The sequence below is a fragment of the Rattus norvegicus genome, chromosome 5 (genome assembly GCF_021556685.1).
Source record: "Rattus norvegicus strain SHRSP/BbbUtx chromosome 5, alternate assembly SHRSP_T2T, whole genome shotgun sequence".
NCBI lineage: Eukaryota > Metazoa > Chordata > Mammalia > Rodentia > Muridae > Rattus > Rattus norvegicus.
In genome coordinates, this window is record NC_141538.1 from 99744254 (window position 1) to 99757868 (window position 13615).

Here is a 13615-nt window from a genome sequence, read left to right on the forward strand (position 1 = left end):
TATAATTATTTTATTATATTTAGGTTTTTGCCATGATTTCCTGACCTCTTCAAGACTTTTCACATGAAGGGGTACTATATTTTTAAAATGTTTTTAAGCATCTAATGAGATGATCATGTAGAATTTTTATTTAAATTTGTCTAAACTGGATTACATTAATGGATTTTCTTATATTGAACCATACCTGCATCCTTGGGTTTTGATGTGTTCTTGAAATTGGCTTGTGAGAATTTTTATTGAATATTTTTTGCATCAATATTGATAAGCAAATTTGTTCTGAAGTTCTCTTTCTTGTGTCTTTGTGTAGTCTAGGTATCACAGTTTCACTGTGTCTTGGCAGAATGAATTAGGTCCTGTTCCTTCTCTTTTGGTTTGGTGGAATTGTTTGAAGAGTATTGGTATTACCTCCTCTTTGTGATCTGATAGAATTCTGCACTGAAACAATCTGGCCCTGGGCTTTGTTGCTGTTATTGTTGCTGTTGAGAGGTTTTCAATGATTGTCTCTATTTTATGAGGGGTAATGGGACAGTTTAGATAGTTTAACTGATCTTGATCTAAGATCTTGATCTAAACTTTGTAACTTTGGTACCTTTGTTCCATTTCTTCTACATTTCCAATTTTGTTGAGTACAGTTTTTTTTAGTAACATCTGATGGTTTTTTGAATTTCCTAGGTTTTTGTCACTATATCTCCCTTCTTATTTCTGATTCTATTAATTTATATACTGTTTCTGTGGCTTTTAGGTAGTGGGTCTAAGAGTTTAATCTATCTTATTTTCTCAAATAACCAGCCTGTGGTTTTGCTCATTCTTTATTTCATTCTCTTTTGTTTCTCATTTTTTTAAGCCCTGAGCCCAAGCTCAGCTTTTTCCTGTTATTTCCTCCTTTTTTGGTGTCTGCTTATTTTTTCTTCTAGATCTTTCAGATGTGCTATTAAGATGCTAGAATAGGATATCTCTAATTTCTTTATGAAGCCACTTAGTGTGTGCTATGTGTTTTCCTCTGAATACTGCTTTCATTGTGTCCCATATGTTTTAATATGCTACGCCTTCATTTTTATTGAACAGAAAGTCTTTATTTCTTCCCTGAACAAGTTACCATTGAGTAGAGAGTTGTTCAGTTACCATGAGTATGTGGACTTTCTGTTTTCTTTTCCTTGAAGACCAACTTGAATCAGTGATGGTCCAATAGAATGCAAATGTTTATTTCAAACATCTTGTATCTGTGGAGACTTGTATTGTGTCTGATTAATTGGTCAATTTTGGAGAAGGTTCCATGAAGTGCAGAAAAAAATGTAACATTCTTTTGTTTTGAAGTGAGATGTTCTACAGATGTCTGTTATATTAGAATGGCTATTACAGCTTGTATTTTGGAACCATTTGCTTGGAAAATATTTTTCCAGGCTTTCACTCTGAGGTCATGTCTGTCTTTGTTGCTGAGGTGTTTTTTCTTCTATGGATGAAAGTACTGGATCCTATTTATTTGTCCAGTCTGTTAGCAATTGTCTTTTTATTGGGATATTGAGTACGTTGATAATGACATATATTAAATACCAATATCTTTAGACCCTGTTGTTTTTCGTGTTGGATGTGACATTATATGTGTGTGATTCTCTTCTTTTTTGTTCACAATGAGTTGATTAATTTACTGTGTTTTATTGGGTGTATTACCCTCCTTGTGTTTGAGTTTTCCTTCTAATATCCTGAGTAGTGCTGGAATAGTAGATAGATAATATTTAAATTTGGTTTTGTCATGGGATATCTTTGTTTTTCCCATTTAGGGTGATTGAGAGCTTTGCTGGGTATAGTAGCCTGGACTGACATTATTGTTCTCTGATGGTTTTCCTGACTTCTGTCCAGGTTCTTCTAGCTTTCTGTGTCTCTGCTGAGAAGTCTGGTGAAATTCTAATAGGTCAGTGTTCATATGTTATATGATACTTTTCCTGTACATATTCTAATATATTTTGTTCTGTACATATACTGTTTTGATTATTATGTGCCTGGAGGATTGTCTTTTCGGTCTAATCTATTTGGTGTTCTATAGGCTACTTATTTATGTTTTTGGCCTTTTTTTTTTGTTTAGAGTAGGAAGTTTTCTTCTATGATTTTGTTGAGGATGTTTTCTGGCCTTTTAATTGATATTCTTCACCATCTTGTATTTCTATTATTCTTAAGTTTGGACTTTTCATTGTATCCCAAATACCCTGGATATTTTGGGTTAAGAGCTCTTTGTACTTTACATTTACATTTGAAGAACTTTTATTGCATCTTCTAGGACTTCTATTTTTCTCTTCTGTCTCTTATATTCTGTTGGTGATACTTGGATCTGTAGGTCCTAATCTCTTTCCTAGGCTTTCCAGCTCCAGCACTGCCTCCTTCTATATTTTCTTTCTTGTTTCTATTTCCATCTGCAGGTCTTTGACTTTTTTTAAACCTGCTTGATTTTATTCTTCTGCATTTCTTTAAGGAACTTATTTGTTTCTTCTTTAAGGGCTTCTAACAGTTTGCCTGTGTTTTCCTGTATTTATTTAAGGGGGTTATTTATATCCTCCTTAAGGACCTCTATCATCTTCATGGGATCAGATTTTAGATCTGATTTTTACTCTTCAGATCTTTTAGGGTATGCAAGGCTTACTGACGAGGAACAAAGTTCTGATGGTGCCAAATTATATTAGTTTCTCTTGCTTATGTTCTTGAGCTTGCCTATTGACATCTGGTTATATCTGGTGTTACCTCTCCTGGGCATCTGTAACTGGAACAAGCTTCCTTGGAAGCAGGTACATGTCTATGACCTGGATTAGCGCAGTCCTCCTTTAAGTCCGGCAGTGCTATTACTGGTTGCAATGGGCTCCTTTGTACCTAGTTAGAACAGCAATTGTGTTCATGCTTTGGACAAATGTCCTGGGAGACAAGCAGGCTTTGCAGTGTAGGGGCAGAATCTGCCCTAGTTGCAGAAGGGAGTGTAAACTGAAAAGACTATGGAACTTGGGCAGAGGGTATAGCTCTTATATATGCTGAGCTCTGAGGGGGTCTGAGTTCACATATGTTCACCTATGTTCCTGGTTAGAAAGACCTCCTGGGAGACAGGCAAATTATATGTTAATTTAAACAATATATTAAAATAAAATCCTTGATTTTTTTATAATTTAACTTTAAATCTTTTTTTTATTAACTTGAGTATTTCTTATATACATTTCGAATGTTATTCCCTTTCCCGGTTTCCGGGCAAACATCCCCCTCCCCCCTCCCCTTCCTTATGGGTGTTCCCCTCCCAACCCTCCCCCCATTGCCGCCCTCCCCCCATAGACTAGTTCACTGGGGGTTCAGTCTTAGCAGGACCCAGGGCTTCCCCTTCCACTGGTGCTCTTACTAGGATATTCATTGCTACATATGGGGTCAGAGTCCAGGGTCAGTCCATGTATAGTCTTTAGGTAGTGGCTTAGTCCCTGGAAGCTCTGGTTGCTTGGCATTGTTGTACTTTTGGGGTCTCGAGCCCCTTCAAGCTCTTCCAGTTCTTTCTCTGATTCCTTCAACAGGGGACCTATTCTCAGTTCAGTGGTTTGCTGCTGGGATTCGCCTCTGTATTTGCTGTATTCTGGCTGTGTCTCTCAGGAGCGATCTACATCCGGCTCCTGTTGGTCTGCACTTCTTTGCTTCATCCATCTTGTCTAATTGGGTGGCTGTATATGCTTTAAATCTTAATGTACCTTTGCACTCATAAACTCAAAAAAATTGTTTGCCAGAATAAGATTTGCAGGAAATGAAACCATTTACCATTACATGTATGGAGGAAAGGTAAAGGAATCCTTTTTCCTGCCATGGAAGTTATTGGACAATGTAGGCTCTTGATCAGGTTTATTTTCTCTTAGGCATAGACCTCAAATCCAACCAGACCATTATTGGTATCACAAATGTACATTTTTCATGTGATATATATATGGAGAGGCAGGAATGGGGGAATTGGTTGGGGAGGGAGAACACCCTCATAGAAGAAGGGGGATGGGGAGGGGAGAGAGGGCTTATGGATGGGAAATCGGGAAAGAGAATAACATTTGAAATGTAAAAAAACCAATAAAAATATCTATTAAATACGTTTCAGATAAGGTTGTGTAAGAAAGTTTATCCGGTCTCTCTCTCTCTCTTTCTGCTTTTCTTGCTTAAAATAATATATATTATTTTTCATTCAATGTTGATGTATGCTTCCACCTCAGGATGAAATTTGTATATATTTATTGTACATTATTTTAATTTTTTATATAGAATAGTTTATTCAGAGCACGGGGGTGGGATTTAGGAAGATAGTAGAGGCATAGAAAAGCAGAAAGAGAGAGAGAGACAGGATAAACTTTCTTACACAACCTTATCTGAAACGTATTTAATAGATATTTTTATTGGTTTTTTTACATTTCAAATGTTATTCTCTTTCCCGATTTCCCATCCATAAGCCCTCTCTCCCCTCCCCATCCCCCTTCTTCTATGAGGGTGTTCTCCCTCCCCAACCAATTCCCCCATTCCTGCCTCTCCATCCTGACATTCCCCTACACAGGGGCATCAAGCCTTGATAAGACCAAGGGTTTCTCCTCCTATTGGAGCCCAATAAGGCCATCCTCTGCTACATATACGGCTGGAGCCATAGGTTGTCCATGTGTACTCTTTGGGTAGTCTTTTAGTCTCTGGGAGCTCTGGTTGGTTGATATTGTTGCTCTTAAGTGGTTGGAAACCCCTTCAGCTCTTTCAACCCTTTCTTGAACTCCTCCAATGGGGACTCCATTCTCAGTTCAATAGTTTGCTACTAGCATTTGACTCTTTATTGGTCATCCTCTGGCTGCGTGTATTATATCAGGTTCCTTTCAGCGTGCACTTCTTTGCATCAGGAAAATTGTCTGGGTTTGGTGGCAGTATGTATATGGTCTGGATCCCTAGGTGGGGTAGGCTCTACCTGGGCATTTCCTTAGTTTCTGCTCCAAACTTTGTTTCCATATCTCCTCCTATGAATATTTTTATTCCCCCTATTAAGAAGGACTGAAGCATTTCACTTTGCTTGTCCTTCTTTTTGAACTTCATGTGGTCTGTGGAATGTATCTTGGGTAATTCGAGCTTTTGGAATTTAATAGATATTTTAAATGATAAACCATGTTTGTTGATTCTGAAAACATTTCCTTCTTCTAAATGAAGTTACATGGGAGATAATTAAAAGTCAAAATGTCTAATTTTTTTGCAGTTGCTATTAGGCTACTAGGAAATGTAAATTTTTCTTTGCCTATTTTGAGTAGTATTATTCCTGATCCTGTCTAGAGTACTATAAGAAAACAGACTCAGGAAGTCATGAAAACCAAGCCAGTTAGTTGTACCCTTTCATGATTTCTGTGTCAGCTTCTATTTCTAGATTCCCGTCTTGTTTGATTTCCTGTTATAAATTCATTCAATGATGGTCTATGTTGTCGAAGTACAAGCCTAATTAATAATTCCCTCTCAAGGGATCTTTTAGTCAGTGTTATATTTTGTGGTACCCTCAAGTAATGCAGTATAATACTTGTATGAAAAAAGTAATCACTAATGTCACCCGACTATGATCTATGAAATTTGTAATAGTGACATATACTCTTGTGGAGGAATTGTAATCTTGCAACATGGCTGCTCTGATCACATCCAATACTTATTCATTTGTGTGATCCAGTTGGAATTCTGACATACCCTTAGTATACACGTTTAAGATTAGTTTGTAGAACGAATCAGCCATGTTCAGAATCTAAGAGGCAGACAAAGTGAAAAAAATCAGAGAAAGATTTGACACTGTGAGTCAGAGATAGGATATCTCCAGAACTCATAGGAAGTTATCTAAGAGCAAACCAGGAAGAGTGAGTGAGTTGAATTGAATCGGTTGAAAGTCAAGGCAGGAAATACAGTGCAGTGGAGTTTGGTTAGTTAGTGAGTGCATGCAGTTCAGTGCTGGTCAACAGAGACACTTGAAACTAGAGAATAAAATGGGGCCAGAACAAATTACAAGAGTTAGTTTGAGGTCAAGCAGAACAATTCAATGAGAAGCTGAGAGAATCCAGATTGAATCACTCAGCCTGACAGGAATTTGAGCCAGAATGCCAGAGTTGAGTCAGCCAGAGTTCAGAAAGAACGTAAAAGGTTTTGCTTTTTCAACATTAAGCCTCTGAAAAGACAATTACATCTAGCAAACAAAAGTTACTTTCACACACATTGGTGTTGTAGGCAGAAGTATTCTGGAAGAAACTAACAACCCTTCAGTAATAGTGAAGACCCAGTCAATGACATGAAAGCCTACCTGACACTTTTCATGAGTCTTAGCACCTGAGACAAGATAATCACGAGGCTGGGGGTGGGATGCTATGAAAAACCTATTACAGTTATTTCAATAAATGAAAATAATAATAAAATTATTTATACTGGTGTATAGGTCATGACAAATATTTATCTGAATCTTTATCAGTGTAACTTCTTTCAGTATAAATAAAAAAAAAAAGATCAACACTCAGACAGCATGCGAAGTAAGAAACCTTAGAGCTATTATCCCTATATGGAATGCTGGTATTGTACCCCTCTATTACGATTCATATGTGCACGAGACTGAGTTGAAAGACATAGTCAGTAGGTGACTACAAAGAACTACTATTTTACAAGAACAAAATTGACACACATATGAATTCACAGAGACTGTGACAGTATTTAAATGGTCTGCAAAATTTCAAACCAGACAAAATCTTAGTAAGAAGGAGAACTAGGCACAAAGTGCCTCTCCTAACCAAGAAGCTATATGTAATTGGTAGCTACTAGGAGATGGAAAATCAAAGTTCTTCAAACACACCTGAGAGCAAGCCTCATTTTCAGTAGTGGTTGGCAACAAAAAAACAGATTTCGTGTGTTTTTGTTCTTAGGGTTTTATTTTAGTTTTCGTTAATGTATGTGTGTTTGGGGGTATTTCTTTTTAAAGAGGTACGACAATATGAGTTTGGATCATTAGAAACTAGGAGGTTATTGTTGTAAGAAAAAGAATAAAATCAAATAAATATGAAAAATAAATAAAAATATATGAAAAATATATCATTGAAAAAGGTTCCTTTATATTTATAATATGTATCCTTCAGAAATAAGAGTTATGCATTTCCAGGAAACTTTGCTGGTGATTTATATGGTATTTCTGACTTAAATTCATCTATGGCTGGATAAATGTATAAATTATTCATAAGACTGCTGAAGAGAAATACATGAGGATTGAAACTATTGAACTAAAGCTACAATTAAAAGGAAGGAAGTTAACTCAGTAGAGGAAAGTTTAGCTAGATGTCAGTTTCAGAAGCACATTAAAAAGGAGGTGGATAGTTTGGAACACTGGAGATGGTGTCAATGGAGTGTGGCAGAAATATTTGCTCCGATAGAATGAGTTAAGAAACAGGAAACAATACTGCCCCATCTATTTCCTGCCCTCCTTTTTCCCTCCCAGGTACCCCTCCCGCCAGCTTCCACTATTGCCCTATTACTAGTTTAATGCAGGACTGAAGCATCCACACCGTGGTCTTCCTACCCCATAAGCTCCATATGGTTTGAGGGTTGTATCCTGGGCATTATGAGTTTCTGGACTAATATCCACTTACCAGTAAGTACATATTCTGTCTGTTCTTTTGTGTCTGCATTACCTCATTCAGGATATTCTCTAGTTCTTTCCATTTTCCTGGAAATTTCAGGAAGCCACTGGTTTTTTTTTTTTGTTGTTGTTGTTGTTGTTGGTTTTTTTTTTTCCTTAACTTGAGTATTTCTTATATACATTTCGAGTGTTATTCCCTTTCTCGATTTCCAGGCAAACATCCATCTCCCCCCTCCCCTTTCTTATCGGTGTTCCTCTCCCCATCCTCCCCCATTGCCACCCTCCCCCCAACAATCTAGTTCACTGGGGGTTCAGTCTTAGCAGGACCCAGGGCTTCCCCTTCCACTGGTGCTCTTACTAGGATATTCATTGCTACCTATGAGGTCAGAGTCCAGGGTCAGTCCATGTATAGTCTTTAGGTAGTGGCTTAGTCCCTGCAAGCTCTGGTTGCTTGGCATTGTTGTTCATAAGGGGTCTCGAGCCCCTTCAAGCTCTTCCAGTTCTTTCTCTGATTCCTTCAACGGGGGTTCTATTCTCAGTTCAGTGGTTTGCTGCTGGCATTCGTCTCTGTGTTTGCTGTATTCTGACTGTGTCTCTCAGGAGCGATCTACATCCGGTTCCTGTCGGCCTGCACTTCTTTGCTTCATCCATCTTAATTAGTTTGGTGGCTGTATATGTATGGGCCACATGAAGAGCAGGTTCTGAATAGGTGTTCCTTCAGCCTCTGTTCTAAACTTTGCCTCTCTATTCCCTCCCACGGGTATTCTTTTTCCCCTTTTAAAGAAGGAGTGAAGCATTCACGTTTTGATCATCCGTCTTGAGTTTCATTTTTTCTAGGCATCTAGAGTAATTCAAGCATTTGGGCTAATAGCCACTTATCAATGAGTGCATACCATGTGTGTTTTTCTGTGATTGGGTTACCTCACTCAGGATGATATTTTCCAGTTCCAACCATTTGCCTATGAATTTCATAAACTCATTGTTTTTGATAGCTGAGTAATATTCCATTGTGTAGATGTACCACATTTTCTGTATCCATTCCTCTGTTGAAGGGCATCTGGGTTCTTTCCAGCTTCTGGCTATTATAAATAAGGCTGCAATGAACATAGTGGAGCACGTGTCTTTTTTATATGTTGGGGCATCTTTTGGGTATATGCCCAAGAGCGGTATAGCTGGATCCTCAGGTAGTTCAATGTCCAATTTTCTGAGGAACCTCCAGGCTGATTTCCAGAATGGTTGTACCAGTCTGCAATCCCACCAACAATGGAGTGTTCCTCTTTCTCCACATGCTCGCCAGCATTTGTTGTCACCTGAGTTTTTTTTTAATTTATTTAATACATAATAATAATTCTTTGGTTTCCGGGCAAACATCCCCCTCTTCCCTCCCCTTCCTTATGGGTGTTCCCCTCCCAACCCTCCCCCCATTGCCGCCCTCCCCCAACAGTGAAGCCACTGTTTTTAATACCTGAATAGTACTCTATTGTGTAAACATCCCACATTTTCTGTATCCATTCTTCTGTTTATGGACACCTGGGTTGTTTCCAGCTTTCTAGCTATTATAAATAAGGTGGATATAATCATGGTGAAATATGTGTCCTTATTATATGTTGGAGTGTAGCTGGGTATTCAGGTAGACCTATTTCCAATTTTCTGAAGAACAACCAGACTGATTTTCATAATGGTTATACCAGCTTGCAATCCCACCAGCAATGGAAGAGTGTTCCTCCTTCTCCATATGCTCACCAGCATCTGTTGTCTTTGTTTTTGATCTTAGCCACTCTGTCTGATGTGAGGTAGAATCTCAGGGTTGTTTTGATTTTCATTCCCTGAAGTCTAAGGATGTTGAACATTTCTTTAAATGCTTCTCAGCCATGAGAGATTCCTCAGAAGAGAATTCTTTGTTTAGCTCTTGTACTGGAGGGGACAGAAGAGATATACAGAGGATCAAGAAATCGAATAAAAGTATGTAGCATGGCTGATGAGTAAATGGGGATAGCCACTAGAGGGTCCTAGACTCCAGGGAAATGAGAGGCTCCCAGGAGCAACCTGGGATGATTTTAGAGAAGGGGAGATAGAACCTGAAGATTCCTCCCCCAGTAGCTAGGCATGGCCCTCCATGGATAGACGGGACCACATACCCATTTCAAAGTTTTTAACCAGAAATGTTCCTGTCCAAAGGAAGAACAGGTATAAGCATACACCATTGGTGTTCTGATTAGGAAATTGTCCCCAGTACCCATGTATTCAAGGCTCTTCCCCCACTTTTTCTTCTATGAGTTTGAGTGATATCTGGTTCTATGTGGAGGTCCTTGATCCATTTGGACTTCAGTTTCGTACCAGGGGATGAGAATGGATTGATTTGCAATCTTCTACATGCTGACCTGCAGTTTAATCAGCATCATTTGTTGAAAATGCTCTTTTTCCCACTGGATGGTTTTAGCACCTTTTGGTCAAAGATCATGTGACCATAGGTATGTGGGTTCATTTCCGGGTCTTCAATCTATTCCACTGACCTACCTGCCTGTCTCTGTACCAATACCATACTGACTTATCATGATTGCTCTGTAATACAGCTAGAGGTGACAGATGCTGATTTCCCTAGAAGTTTTATGGTTAAGGATAGTTTTCACTATTCCTAATGAATTTTCAAATTGCTGGGTCCTCAGATAGTACTATATTCAATTTTCTGAGGAATCTGTAGACTGATTTCCAGGGTGGTTGTACCAGTTTTCAATCCCACCAACAATGATAGCGTGTTTCTCACTCTCCACATCCTTGCCAATATCTGTTGTCACCTGAGTTTTTGATCCTAGCCGTTCTAACCGGTATGAGGTGAAATCTCAGGGTTCTTTTGATTTGCATGTACCCGATGACTAAGGGTATTGAACATTTCCTTAGGTATTTTTCAGCCATTCAATATTCTTCAGCTGAGAATTCTTTGTTTAACTCTGTACCCATTCAATAGGGTTATTTGAACCTTTGGAGTCTAACTTATTGAGTTATTTGTATTTATTAAATACTGCCCCTCTAGCGGATGTAGGATTCATAAATATCTTTTCCTAATCTGTTGGTTGCCATTTTGTCCTAATGGCTGTGTCCTTTGCCTTACAGAAACTTTGCAATTTTATGAAGTCCCATTTGTCAATTCTTGATCTTTGAGCATAAGCGATTCATGTTCTGTTCAGGAAATTTTCCCTTGTGCCAAAGTGTTCAAGGTTCTTCCCCATTTTCTTTTCTACTGGATTCAGTGTATCTAGTTTTATGTGTAGTCCTTAATCCAATTGGACTGAGCTTTTACAAGATGGTAAGAATGGATCGATTTGCATTCTTCTACATGCTGACCTCCGATTGAACCTCCATTATTTGGTGAAAATGCTGTCTTTTTCCCACTGGATGGTTTTAACTCCTTTGTCCAAGGCGAGGGTCCTGAGAGGGAGAGAGGAAGGGAAGGAAATAGAGGGGGAATATCTGCTACTGGAGGGGGCAGAAGAGCTATATAAAGAATCAGGAAATTGAATAAAATATATAGCATGGGTGATGAATAAATGGGCATAGCCACTGGAGGGTCTCAGACTGCAGGGAAACGAGAGGTTCCCAGGACCCAACTAGGATGATTTTAGAGAAGGGGAGATAGAACCTGGAGAGACCACCTCCAGTAGATATGCATGGCCCCCATTTGAGGGATGGAGCCACACATCAGTATCAAAGTTTTTACAACAGAAATGTTCCTGTCCAAAGAAAGAAGAGGGACAAAAAATGGCGTAGAGACTGAAGAAAGGGCTGTCCTAGAACTTCCCCACCTGGCATTCATTGATTCATCGTGTCCACCGCCACCAAACCCTGACACCATTGCCATTACCAAGAGGCATTTGCTGATGGGAACCTGGTTTGGCTGCCCCATGCAAGTTTCATCCAGCAACTGACCAATTCAAATGTGAATGCTTAGAGTTAAACATCAGTCTCAAGCTCAGGAACCCTCTTGGGGAAGGTAGCAGTACTGGAAGAGCTGTGCATGATTGCAACCACATAGGAAGAATATCAGCTAGCAGGCCCACCTAGTGCTCCCAGGGACTAGACCAGCAACCAATGAGTGTACAGGGAGGGTCCATATGTAGGAGATGATGCCTTTGTCTGACATCAGTAGGAAGGGAAAGCTCACCTAATAGCACCAGTCCAAAGGCCTACCTTGGGATCCATCCCGTCTGTAGACAACAAACTCCAATCCTATTGTTGACACAAAGCTCTTCTTGCTGTCAAGAGTCTCGTATAGCTGTCTTCTGTGAGGCACTGTGAGCACCTGAATACAGATGCAGATACTCACTGCCAACCATCAGACCGAGCCTGTAGACCCCAGTGGAAGAGTGAGAAGAAGGACTGAAGGGCTAAAGGTCATTGTCACCCTATAGAAAGAACATCAATATCAACTAACTGAAGCACCCTGGAGCTTTCAGGGCCTAAACCATCAACCATGGAGGGACTGATGTCTCCAGTTACATATGTAGCAGAGAATGGTCTCATGGACATCTATGAAAGGGGATGCATTGGTCCTATGGAAGCTTGTTTCCTCAGCACTGGGGGATGCTAGAGTGGTGAGGTGGGAATGGGTGATTAGGTGGGAATAGGTGGGTAGGTGAACACCCTCTTAAAGGCAAAGGGGAGGGGAAATGGGATGGGGGGTTTGTGTAAGGGAGACAGGTAATGAGGACAACATTACAAAAATAAATAAAATAGCAAATCTATTGTAGAAAATTATAAATATAATTTGAAGATATAACAACACAGGCCATGTTTGGAGAAATGTCCTTACTTTCTTCTTAAAAACATGTTTACAACTGAAGATATTAGAACTAACTGCATATGAGAACACTACATGTGACAATCTTCTTGGTATTAGCACAAAGACTAACACATAGGTATATACATAGCCTTTCACCCATAATGAATTATAGTGCTTCCTGTGAAATGTGTATGGGATAGTACAGGAAACTAATGAATTGTGTTCCCATACAAAAACAAAGTACAACTATTGCAGACATACCAAATATAGTTTGAAGACGTAAGACACAGGCTGTGTTTGGAGAATCACCCTTGCTTTCTTCTTAAAAATATATGTTTACAACTGGAGATATCAAAGCTTTTTGTACATAGGGAAAATTATCTAGTTTCAGATATACAGATTTCCAAGAAATTATAGCACAATATATTATTAACTTCATACTCCTTATAATTACTGTAAAGTGGAAATGAAATATTTCAAGAAAATTATTTGAAACAAAACCAAGTATTTAATACATACATTAATGAAGGTGAACATATTAAAAGACAGTTATGTCTGTAATTTTTTTAACCTATTGTCAGCTGATATCACTGTGTTTCTGTGCACTACTGTTATTTTCTAGCCTAAAGGCAGAGACAATGAGGTGTGATGTATAATGCACTTCAGTGTACAGGGTTTTAAAACAGAGAACATTGTTAAAATTTACTGACAATGAGGAAAAAATAAATATTTTGTAATATCCTTATTTGAAGAAATTTATAAATATTTATAAGTGTTATTGTAAAGGTCACTTATGAATGAATATATTGAGTGCAGTGGATTTTATCAATGCATATAGATTATAGGCAGCATATAGACAGGTACAATGTTTCTCTGCATTTTTACTGTCATTATTGTGCTTTGCCAGTGATGATGTTTTCTAAGAACATACTACTTACAATAAAAGTTTTTGTTTTCCAAGAGGAAAATAAAGGTACTTATACTTGGATAACATTTATCAACAGTTAACAGTAAGGTTGAAACAAATTGGAAAACACAGAAAATTATTTCAGTTCCAAATGATTGAGGAATATTTTTAAATTAATGTAGTAAGAGGTTTTACAGAGCCTCCCAGTTCCTAATGGAAACACAGGCAAGAATAAAATCAAGTAATGAAAACGAAAGATGAGCTCAAATCTGCCCTTCCTTTTTCACCCTCCCTCTCAACATGGAACACATGAAGGAGGTTT